Genomic DNA, 12,603 nt, shown 5'->3' on the forward strand with positions numbered 1-12,603 from the left:
TTCACCAATGTGAAATTCACCTCTTGGTAAAGGGATGTGCACCAGGGTCCTGCACCCCTGAAGTTCCATGCTATCCCTCAGTGAGGGTGTGGGGGCCCTCTGCACCATCCCTGTGCTAGAGAGGTTGCTTCTTTGCTGAATGTGAACAGGCCCCTCTAAAATGGAGTGTTGGGAGGGACAAGTAGATCCATATTTACATGGATCTAGTGGCCAGGAACCCTGGATCAAGGGGTAGTGGTCCCATTTAAGTCATGGGCTGAAATAGTGGCTGCAATTATGCATCCTGTTTTCAAATTGGGAAATGAATTCCTTCCACTCCCAACCACAATGGAGTACCCTGTATGAAGCCTGTTTACTCATTCTTTGTGTATTGAGTGAATGTCACCCACTGTTGACCAGAAGACCCAATGCAGATTAGTGAGATTTGCGAACAGACAACTTTTTATTTAAGTAATAAAATCCTTTCAATGCCCTGCTACTAAATTTTTGAGAAGTGAGGAGAGAACACCAGTTTGTGTGAGAGAGCCCCCTTCTGCTATCTCTTAGAGGCAACATGCAAAGCAACGAAAAAATTTCTTCATGTCTTATAACAAAGGCCTGAACACTGTTAAAAATAAATATTTTACACTGCTTTTACATTAGCAATATTGATTTTTGTCTAGTATAAAAGTCACTCTGATAACTCAAAACTTGTCAAATGACAGAATCAAGAGAGTGAAAGTGGAGCAATTGAAGGGAAAAAGTCACTATTCAAAACAGTGGTGTGGTGGTTGTGTGTGTTAACGCATTTATATAAAACTTCTGTGAATAACAATTTGGAAAGAGAGAATTTTTGTTAATGTTTGGACACTACTGCTCCTCTAAAAGAGCGACAGCTCAGAGTTGTTGTAGCGATCCAGTATGTTCTCCATAAAAAACAGGAATGACCATTGTTGATATTTCTAAGATTCTAAAAAAAACAAGTGGGGGTGGGGGGTGGGAGGGGAATTAGGTAGCAGAAGCTCATTTTGTTGAAAAAAAAAAAAAAATTAGGTCCCTTTTAACCTCGTCTTAAAAGCCTGCACTTCTGAAGAAGCAGCTCATGTTTGTTCTTGGAGTCTCTCTGGAAGTGGATACATGTGCTAGAGTTGCCAGGCATCTAGTTTTTGACCGGAACACCTGGTTGAAAAGGGACCATGGCAGCGGTGCCGACCAGGCCGTTAAAAGTCCAATCAGCAGCACAGCAGGGGGTTGAGGCTAAAGCAGACTCCCTGCCTGCCCTAGCTCCACGCAGTTCCCTGCAGCCCCTAGATGCATGGACGGCTAGGGAGGCTCTGCATGCTGCTCTGACCCTGGGGGATGGCTCTGCAACTCCTATTGGCTAGGAACTGTGACGTGTGGGGGCAACACCTCCCTGACTGCCCATGCATCTAGGGCAGTGGTTCTCAAACTTTTGTACTGATGACCCCTTTCACACAGCAAGCCTCTGACTGCGACTCCACCCCCATAAATTAAAAACACATTTAAAAATATTTAACGCTATTATAAATGCTAGAGGTAAAGTAGCGTTTGGGGGTGGAGGCTGACAGGCTGTGGACCCCCCCCCCACACGTAATAACCTTGTGACCCTCTGAGGGGTCATGATCCCCAGTTTGAGAACCCCTGATCTAGGGGCTGCAGGGACCTGGTGGCCACTTCCCAGGAGCCGCGGTAAGCACCGCCAGGACCCTGAACCCTTTTCTGCACCCCAACCTCCTGCCCCAGCCCGGAGTCCCCTCCGGCACCCAAACTCCCTCACGGAGCCCACATGACCCCAACCCCCTGCCAAGGCCTGGAGCCCCCTCCTGCACTCCAAACCCCTCATCCCCAGCCCCACCCCAGAGTCCACACCCCCAGGTGGAGACCACACTCCAAACCCCTTGGCCCCAGCACAAAGCCTCCCCTGCACCCAAAATCCTTGGCCACACCCCAGAGCCTGTACCCCCAGTTGGAGTCCTCACCCCTCCACGCCCCAGCCCAGAGCCCTCTCCTGCACCCTGAACCCCTCATTTCTGGTCCCACCCAGAGCCTACACCCCCAGCCCGGAGCCCATACTCTCCCCACATCCCAACTTCCTGCCCCAGCCTGGAGCCCTCTCCCGCACCCCAGACATCTCATCCCTAGCCCCGCCCCAGAGCCTGCACCCCCAGCCAGAGCCCTCATCCCCCTCCCACACCTCAACCCGCTGCCCCAGCCTGGTGAAAGTAAGTGAGGGTGCGGGAGAGCGAGTGACGGAGGAAGAGGGGATGGAGTGAGTGAGGGCAGGCCTCAGAACGGGCGGAGCCTCAGAGAAGGGGTGGGGCAAGGGTGTTTGACCCTAATACATGGGCTCAACAGAACTGTCTACTGTGAATGTATGCCCAAATCCACGTCCTAGAACTGGCCTAAGAGAGTCTTTGGGAGAACAGCTGCTCACCTTCTCTCTTCCTCTTGGACTGTGGAGCATTTTTTCTCCAATCAGGCTTCTCCAGCTTAGGAACTAGAGTAGCCTCCACAATTTTAGTATACCCCCTGTTCATGGGACTGAGAGACTTGTACAACAATGGATCCTCTGCTCCTGACCCTCCTTAGTTCCCAAACACTGTATTGTGCAGCATAGAAAGCCCCCATGAATGCAAGATCTGCAACCAACCCCAAATTCACCATTTTGTGCAGTGAAATGATACCGGTTGCACTGCTGGGGGATAGGAATAGAAGTGCCACTGATGTGCATGCTAAAGCCAATACGTCAATAATAAATAGTGCAGTGTTGTCATCAGCTGATCAGAACTTTAATAGACATGCTTTTTAAAAAAAAGCTAATATTTTTCAACTTTAGTGCCATTAATAGTCTTCATTAAGGGCCACTAACAATGTTACAAATTTATTCTGTTTTTGAGGTAGACGGACCAAAATGATAAAGATGTAATTTCTTCTATAATGGGGAAAATGCTCCCCCCACCCCTCCCAAACTTTACATAAGTCATACACTTGAATGGTTTGTCTTTTAACTTTTTAAAAATAAATAATTCTCTTTTGGGTAGAAACCAGTCATTGAAAATTTCAGACAAAAAGGAGATTTTTTTTTTAAAAACTGCATACATATATAGGGCTTATAATGTGAACTGCTTTACAGTCATGCATTGACTCCTGCAAAGGCTATGATTTTCAGCGGGGTTTATGTTGAAAATCCTGAGAGGGAAGATGGGTAAAATTTACTAAAACCTACTGGAAGTGTTGATATCAATGCCTGTTTTATCATAATTTCATACATTTTAGCTTTTCTGGGGAGGGTTATTACATTGCCTATATTTATATACAACAAAGTCATGAACATTATGTTAGAGTAGACGCACTGCGCTGCTCTCAGGAATCCATGTGCCCTGTGAGGATAGCAGGCCATGTTAAGTCCTGGTGTAAATTCATTGAAGTCAGGGATGTTACAGTAGGAATGAATTTGGCTCAGCATGCTTAATGGTAAGAAGGAAAGGAAGTGCCTTGTACTTTGTATCAGTGACGCTCCCCTCCCCCAAACAGCTGATTGGCTAGCTCCAGTAGGAGGCAGGAGGCAGTCAGTCCTTGTGGACTGGGAGCTGATAGATATAATGCAGGGCCTCTAGATCTGTGCAACTGCAGAATGGAGACGTGTTGACTGTGGGTAGGGGAAATAAATGGATTCTCCTTAGGGCTTTCACAGAAGGCTGTCCTGCAAATCCACTGAACCACTTAAGCATGTGCTTAACTTCAAGCATGTGAGTAGTTCTAATGAAATTACAGAAATACTTGTGCCTGAAGTTAACCCACATGCTTAAGTATGTTGCTGGATTGGGGCTGGGTGCTCAGCACCTTGCTACATTGAGCCCAGTACGACCCTAGCACTGGGGTATTTAGCTCAAATAAGCAAAGTTACATATTTGTGGTAGAATATTTAGCGGCTTGGGGGCTGTCCACTTCCTGAAATTCAAATTCCCTAAATTTTGGTATGAAAATTAGATCTGTTCTTTGAGCAGTTCTTCCACTAGGCCTCATGCCTCTTCCGCTGTCCTAAAACAAATCACTTCACTCCATTACACAACTCCATGATTTGTTTTTTAATCAATGTAACTAAGCTGATGCTTCCTCAAATTTCTAATTCTTTATGTACTGGAAAGTTGTTTGTACATGATTCCAAAAAATAATAGCTTACCAATTATGGTTACATATATAAATAAAGCTTATTGAATTATATAAAATCACAGTACCAAAATTATGGAATAACTATCCAGAACAATTTTTTTCTTGGAATATTTATTGGAATATTTTCTTGGAATAGCATTTGAAAGGAACATAGAAGCAGGTGAAAGTTTGGACCTAAAAACATTAGTTGTATTCATTTTGCAGATGTGGAAAATCCTGTGGATTACAAGGCCCTGGTTTTTTTTTTAATAGGTTGGGCACATAATTACACACACAAATTGGCTAAGGTCATTTGCACATACAGCTACCTGATTTGCATGCCTGACTGCATGGGAAATTAGACATACAATTATGTCTTAAAATCAGACCCTAAATCTAAATTATTTTTAAGAAAGTACTATACAAATCTTACTACTTCTAGGCTCTGCAAAAATAAAATGGTCTTTGCTCCCTCTGCTGTCCCTCCAAGTCCTTAAGCTATGCTGACATTGCTGATGCCATTTTAACGGTAAAGGTTTTTTTTTAAAGTCTTGTTAACTTTACTCCAATTCAAAACACAAAAGGTAACAATCTGTTTAACAAAAAATAAAATTTCTTATTTCAATTCTTCAAATTCTTATGAAAATTAGAATTATTTAATGCCTTACTGCAGCAAAAAGATTCCATGGGAGCTTCCCTTTTAGTGGACAGTGTACACAGCTGTGATTAATTTCCTTTCTATTTTGGTTTCCTTTGCATAAGTCTCAAATGCCAAATGTTGACCTTTGTGCATTATACTCTTGCACCTACAATATAACCACATATTAGTAAAAATAGGTGTTTCAGAATAGCTTTAATCTGTGTCTAAAACACACAAACTTCAGACCATATCTAGTTGCCAACATACAGACATTGGCTCGTCCAATGAAGTACCTAGAAAATTCAATGCAAGATTGTACAAATTTTTAAATAACAATACAAAATTAGTCATGCCTGGTCAATAATAGAGTGAAATACTGGTCTGATTGAACTCAATGGCAAAACTCCACCTCCATTTTGTGAATAGCACCTAGTTCCCCTTGTGACTCCAGGTTGAAAAATTGAAGCATGTTGTTTTGGTTAATTTCAATGTTTCCAAAAATCTTTTGTGCTTTTTTTTTTCCTGATCAAAGCAATTTGCAAGAAAGGATCCAGATGATAGGTGAAAGAGAAAATCCATTTATGAAAAAAATGATAAATTATGAAATCACTGAAGTTAGGATTTAAATTATACTTTTTAAATTCAAGTTTCTCACTAAGTAAATGTGGTGTTTATGAAAGGTGCTGGATTGACAACAGGGGAAACTTCAGCAGCATACACAGAAGTGATTTATCTCAGTTAATGGCTGTACAAGCTTCCCTACTGGAACGCCTTATCTCCAGGTCAGAGATACCTATCTCTAGGAGGACACTTAGATTTCTATGCCCATTTAATCCATGGTCCCTGTTTTGAGACTATGAGTTGTGATGTCCACAAGGAAATGGATGAATACTGAGGCCACCAAACAGCCATTAGGGGATTTTACTACCATCTTAAGATGAAGTGATCTAGAAATGACTCATTATTCCATTACCAGTCCCATTATTCATCCAATCTCCCAATGACAAAAGGTAAAATTATCAAAAGCACCTAATCAGAGGCTCATTCACCTGCACATCTACTAATGTGATATATGCCATCATGTGCCAGCAATGCCCCTCTGCCATGTACATTGGCCAAACCAGACAGTTTGTACTCAAAAGAATAAATGGACACAAATCAGAAGTCAAGAATTATAACATTCAAAAACCAGTCGGAGAACACTTCAACCTCCCTGGACACTCAATTACAGACCTAAAAGTTGCAATTATTCAACAACAAAACTTCAAAAACAGACTCCAACGAGAAACTGCAGAACTGGAATTAATTTGCAAACTGGACACCATTAAATTAGGCTTGAATAAAGACTGGGAGTGGATGAGTCATTACACAAACGAAAAACTATTTCCCCATGCTAATTTTCCCCCTACTGTTACTCACACCTTCTTGTCAACTGTTTGGAATGGGCCAGCCTGATTGTCACTACAAAAGTTTTTTTTCTCCTGCTGATAATAGCCCACCTCAATCGATAGGCTAGTTAGAGTTGGTATGGCAACCCCCATTTTTTCATGTTCTCTTTATATATATATCTTCCTATAGTATTTTCCACTGCATGCATCTGATGAAGTTGGCTTTAGCCCACGAAAGCTTATGGTCAGATAAATTTGTTAGTCTCTAAGGTGCCATAAGTACTCCTTGTTCTTTTTGCAAAAGCACCTAAGTGATTTATGTCCCATTTTCAAAAGTGATATAGGCATGTAGGAGCCCAAGTCTTCCTGAATTTTACCTCAAGTTCTATAGTGTCAAGCTTGTTTGACCTGGCACATGACATATTAGTTCCTCATCTAGGAATAATTATTTTCCATTGGTTTAAAGGCCATAAAAGTACTGAAGTTTGCCGTTTTGGACTTTCAGGTATATCTTTTATGAGGGCTGAGACCTGACCTCTCTTTTTGTCAGTCTACATGAGGCTACACCTAAAAACCACTGAGAGATGAAAACTGGTGCAGAATGCAGCAGCTCACTTACTGAGTGGAGCAACATATTGGAAGTATATGACATTTGTGGTCACTGGTCTGCACTGAATGCTCCTTGGTCTGTGGGTGGAGTTTAAGGTGTTGATTATGACCTGTAAAAGCCCTAAATGGGCTGGGACCAACCCACCTAAGGAATTACCTTTCTTCCTAGGCCATACTGCCACAATTGTGGTCAGCAGAGGCACTTGAGCTGGATCCACCTCGTTATAAAAGAGAGGGGGCTGTTGGCAGGGCATTCTCTTTGTGGGTGCTGAGACTCTGGAATTTGCTTCCCTTGGTCTAAAATAGCCCAAGTTTGATGACTTGCTGGGCACACTGGAAAGCCAACTACTTGTTTAGGTTTTTGGAGATGTCTGAATATGCTTCCTAGATGATGAAGGAGGGTCGGTGGCTGGCTGGCTGAGTTCCTGTGGAACTGATGATTAATGCTGCAAAGATTTAATGTAATTGTATGTATTGTGTAATTAATTATTTTGGGGTGCCTAGACCTTTAGATATGCAACCTTATTATTTTAAATCTAAATAAATAAACATAAATATATGGCACCGATGTTGTTAAAGTGGTGCAACTTTGTATAAGGACACTTATACTGGTTTAACTTGCCCCAGACCAACGTTTGACTAAATCAGTACAACAACATACCTTCAGTTACACCTATGTATCTTTTGTGTTTAGGCAAGCCATGACTAAATATCCCGTTCCCTCTCAGTTGCTCAACTTTAAGTCTCTTATTTCTTGTGATGCCATAATTTCACTAATTCTCCATGTGCCACAGACTTTCATAGTAGAAAAAAATCTGTATTTCGGATGTAAAGAGCAGACAGGATTTTTTTTTTTAATAAATTTTCCTGCAGTTTTATACACATCACAAAGAAGCAAAATATAGGCACAACATTCCCCCCCACTTTGCAGGTCACTTTTAACACCAGTATACACCCTGACACCAAGGCGTGCAACCTTAGTGTCCTCATTGACTCCTCTTTCCTTGTGCTCTTATGTCTTGCAACTGTTTGACCCAGTGTTATACTATTGAAGCCTATAGTCAAAACTCTCACTGAATTAAATAGGAGCAAGAGCAGGCCCTGGATATTGCTGTTGCTTCCTAGACAGCATTGCTAAAATCCATCATTTGTCTATATTCCTACTGCCAAAACTTTAGCCCAAGAACTGGTCATCTCTCCCATTCATGCCTGCATTATTCTATGCAAAATGCAGCTGCTAAATTTATATTCTTCTCCTGTTGTTTAGATTCTGTGTTCCCTGCCTTCACAAATCTCTGCATGGGTTTCCCATCTGGTGCATGGACTGTGAGCTTCCTCTTGCTTTGCTGCTCTGTTCTGCCCATATCTAACTAAGTTTCCTCTCATACCTAATCCCCTTTCCTAAACTCTTCCCAAGTTTTTCTCTACACTGATCCCTTTGGCCCCAGTTCTGGTTTATGAGCCAGCCGCACAAAGGGACTGGAAAGCAGTCTCCAACCAGGAATTCCATAGCACAGGTGTTGTGGGCAGGAAGGATGTGCTCAGAGCACTCTGCACTCCAGCTATTCGGGGCTGGCAGAGAGGCCTCTAGATGCCTGTGGGAAGCCACCAAAACTTAGAGCAGGCTCAGAGGCTGCTCTGATGCTGCTAGCTGAGCACAGAACCCCGGTGACGCAAAAGTGGCTTGAATCCCCCATCACTCCCTCTCCTAAGTGAACAGCTCAGAACTGAGACACCTGCTTCCTTCACACGCCCACATTTTCATGTCACCTTCTATGTGCAGGTTTGTCAAATCTTACCTCTTCTTCAAACTGCTCACCTCTTGTTCTATAATGCCTGGCTTCTCTAAGGATTGCATCTCTCTCCCTGTGTGCTTTTCTACAACAAATATTAATGCCTTCAGACTGTAAACTGACCAAGGAATTTCTTTTTCTTTTTTATTATATATTTTATTTGCTGTAAAAGCTGTGTCCATTGACAGTGCTACATAAATAATAATACTGATTTCTAAGAGACTTTCTGAGTATTAGAATTTACAGTACTATCCTCCTTTTGTGCAGTCACAGTGTCAATATTTTTACAGTCTGTTTTTTCAAGTGGTAGGAATACTACTCAAAATTCCTGGAAAAATAAATTTTAGTATTTGGACTTGACCACTGACTTAAACTGACAAATATAAAAACAGAAATTTCTATGCTACACATCATAAACTCATTCCATAGCTCCTCAGTATAGTGGTAAATAGTTAAGCAATCACTTTACTGATATACTCCTCCTTGCCTTCCACAGCTTCTAAGTACTTACAAATACACTTTAGGACTATCTTGCCACCACAAATCTAAATTAATTCTTGGTGACTTCTATTTTACTTATCTGTAACTACTATTCATTTTCCTCAGTTAAGTCTGCACAATGTAAAGCATCTCAGTTATTTATGAGTTTCAGCTCAAAACAATTAGCTGCAATAGTGCGGAGGGTACTTTTTTCTTCCATCGGTGTGCTTCCCTCCTTGACACTAACCTGTCAGTGTTCTTTCCTCTCTGGATCATCTTAGTTTGTCCTGTTTTTAATTTCAGCAAAAAGGTTGTGACTAGCAATACTCTATTAAATGTGTTGCAAATGGCAAGCCACTACTCAGATCATAATTGACTGTAAAAAGAAAAACCAAAATTCTGACCAGATAGAGCCAAGTTTAGGAAATAATAGCATCTGTTATACTGCAATATTAATAAGCAATAGCTAAAAAGAGATAGAGTGGGAAAAAATCAAATCTAGCAAATTTAAAGGTCATAAGGCTTGTTTGGGGGTGTTTTTGTTTTCACATAGAGCCATCAAATTGATTTAATTGAATGTGGGGTACATATTACTATATTTCACTCTGTGGTACAGTCAATTTAGCAGTATCTCAGGAAAGGGTGTCTTTCTCCATGGGCTCTGTAGGGATGCAAACGTTGTAGAATGTTTCTTTTAACTGGTTAGCTTAAGAATATGGTACCTATTTATCTATGCTTCGCAAATGCTTTCCAGCATTTTTTTCCTATATTGCACTATACAATGAAAATATCTACCCTCATAAAGCAAATGAAAGTTATATAAGAACTTAAAATAGTTTTTTGCTTTGCTTAAAGATGCACTATTATTGTCAGGTTTTCTAGAAGGCACATAAAGAACAATTAGATATCGCCTTTCTAGAAGTTCCTCTTACAGTAAATAGCACTGGCTAATTTGTTTTTTGTTTGTAGGGTTCAATAAGTTTTGTGTATTTCAGTGACACTGTAAATAAAGGATTGTTTTCATAGCTTACTGTTTCTTATGCCACTAAAGTGAATTTACTGTGAAAATGCATATAGTAATTTGGAATCAAAGAATAAATTCTAAAATCTGAGGAACAAGTAAAAGTCTTAAGCGAGAAAAAAATTGAAAATTCTACAAAATATCACAAAATTCTACCAAAAAAAGGGTGGGTGTGTTTCAGATTAGAGACATTTGAAAATATGGGATTTAACTTTTGTGAAGTTTAAGTAATTTATTACAAGTTTTCCTTGCTCTTAAACTGCAAGCCATGGTTTGAAAAACTTGTTAGACTTTTGTTTGTTCAGTACTAGTAACCTAACTGTTATACACCTCATCCTTAATCAACAAGTTTTGAAACACTGAGAACTGAATGAATTGAGCTACATTGTATCCATAAAATATCCCAGTATTTTGGTGTAATAAAAGTTCCCAGCCCATCTCATTTAAAGATACTTTGTGCACTGTTATTGAATTAGACCTCGATCCTGCAAAGGGACCTTGCATATCCTTAGTTTACTTTAAGTTTATGCACCATGAGTAGCCCAACTGGGGCCTTAGTTTGTGAGATTACACTTGTTTTAATTCAGAAACTATGGTTTTGAAATATAACCTAAAAATTGTTAAGACAAAATTTATTTACTTTTGTGTGTGTAAAAGCTGCTAAGTAATAAATGATATATAATATTACTCTAGTTTCAGAGAACCCTTTCTTTTCTGTATGTTAGATCAAAACCTGCCAAACCTCAATTAGTTCTGGAAAGTGGTGGCAAAAAAAGAGAGTAATATTTAAAGTGTCTCTCTCTTTTAGAATGAAAGATATTGCAATATACGTAGGTAATAAGACATTTACAATTTCCTTAATTTAATTTTAAATCTTCCTAATTCCAGTTGTCCCAGTTTGAACCAGTCTTATGATTTACCCTTAAGTCTTAGGATGAGTCAACCCTGAGCTTTTTCCATGAGGGACAATTTTAAGTAGGGAGGTTTATATCCAAATATAAAGTATGACCTACTCCGAGAAGTCCAAACTGTGTAAAAGGAAGTTCTGTCAAGGCAAATGAATAGTATACAAGAAGGTGTTGTTGCTATTTTCGAAAGCCAGATAAAATATGGGTAACTGCTGCAGTGCAATAAAAGAAACATCAAAACCACCCAACTCTCTCAAAAGATTTTAGCTACTCATCTTTCTCTATTCTGTACCGTTTAAAGCCAAAGGGTGTGGTCACTACTGCTCTGTGCACAGTGTGATCACTATTGCGCTGTCCATGGTGTGAGGTGTGAATGCTATGGATGTGTATGGTCACTCTTGCACTGTCCATGGTGTGATTGCTACTTCTGTACGTGGTCACCACAGCTCACTTGTGATAACTATTGCTCGGTGTATGCTGTACGTTATTGTCCTATGCATGCTGTACAACCTGGTCTCTATTGCTGCTGCTCAGTGCAATGCTTGCTTCAGAACACTATGATCTGCCAGAGACGCAAACAGGAGGCCCATCTCCCTATACCCAACAGCCATCTCTGGCCTCCCCTGCTTCTGTCTTTGTGGGGCCAACCCCTGTGCCTGATGCTCCCACTCCTGGAGTGTCCCTGGTGCAAGGTGTGCACATCATCACTAGGGCACGAGGTGGTGTGCTCACTATTATGAGGTCACGTGATGTTGTCACTTCTGTGTCACGTGGGCGTATGCTCACTATGCTTGTACCCCCGCTCCAGACACAGCGCCTAGGCCCCTCTCCTCCCCTCCGGGCAGGATGTAGTTCCGGCTGGGGGGTGGCGGAAGGATAAGCAGGCGGCGCCAAACCCCGCTGAGGCCCCAGCCGCAGGGCGCGGCGCCTCCTAGCGGGCCCGGGGTAGATCCCGCCGCCGGCTCCCCCTCTCGCGAGAGCCCCCCCCATCGGCAGGGTTATGTAACCTGCTTCCCCTCCCCCTTCCCTTAAAGGACCCGCACCCCGAAGTGGGATGGGGTCTAGGCGAACAGGACCCCATCGGGGCTCAGGCCCCCTCCCCCCCGGGGCGCGGCCCCCTCCCCTCCCGCTGGACAATGAGTCCCGTATGCTAATGAGAGTCTCGCGTCACTTCCGCTCTTTCTCGGCCGCCATCTTGGCCAGGGCAGGTTCTGGGCAGGAGGGACCCGGCTGTATTGTCTGCAGGGCGCCCAGGGAGCCCCCCCCCGGCCCGGAGCCTGACACCCCCCCCTCCGGGGACCGAGCGCAGTGGAGCCGCCACCGCCCCCTCCCCCCGGGACCTGCTCACCATAGGGCACCCCCACACACACTCACCCCCCCGCCATCCAGCCCCCTTTGTCTCCCCCGCGCCGCCGCCGGCTCCGCTCCGCCCGCCCGCCCAGGGACCCGGGCGGCGCCAGGGAGGCAGCTCCGCGCACCCCCACCCCCAGCCAGAGGTGCCGGGGGAGCGCCCGCCCTCCTCCGCTGAGGAGAGCCCAGGCAGGTAGGTGAGTCCGCGGGTCCGAGCTGGGAGCGGGCAGCCCCCACCCCCCGATTTGTGCAGCTGCCTTCC

At 42.9% G+C, this 12,603-nt stretch overlaps 1 protein-coding gene across 2 annotated transcripts in view; it reads left to right on the forward strand.

Moving 5' to 3' along the window:
• The first annotated feature begins 12,405 nt into the window (after positions 1 to 12,405).
• The window catches only part of ADNP (activity dependent neuroprotector homeobox), a 43,451-nt gene continuing 43,253 nt past the window's right edge, over positions 12,406 to 12,603 (forward strand). The window contains exon 1 of one of the 2 annotated variants that reach the window (XM_074969992.1): positions 12,406 to 12,534. The gene's annotated coding sequence lies outside the window, so the exon portion shown is untranslated. The remainder of the gene's footprint in view (positions 12,535 to 12,603) is intronic. The other variant, XM_074969993.1, reaches the window with a different exon arrangement.

Source organism: Natator depressus, chromosome 13 (genome assembly GCF_965152275.1).
Source record: "Natator depressus isolate rNatDep1 chromosome 13, rNatDep2.hap1, whole genome shotgun sequence".
Classification (NCBI taxonomy): Eukaryota; Metazoa; Chordata; order Testudines; family Cheloniidae; genus Natator; species Natator depressus.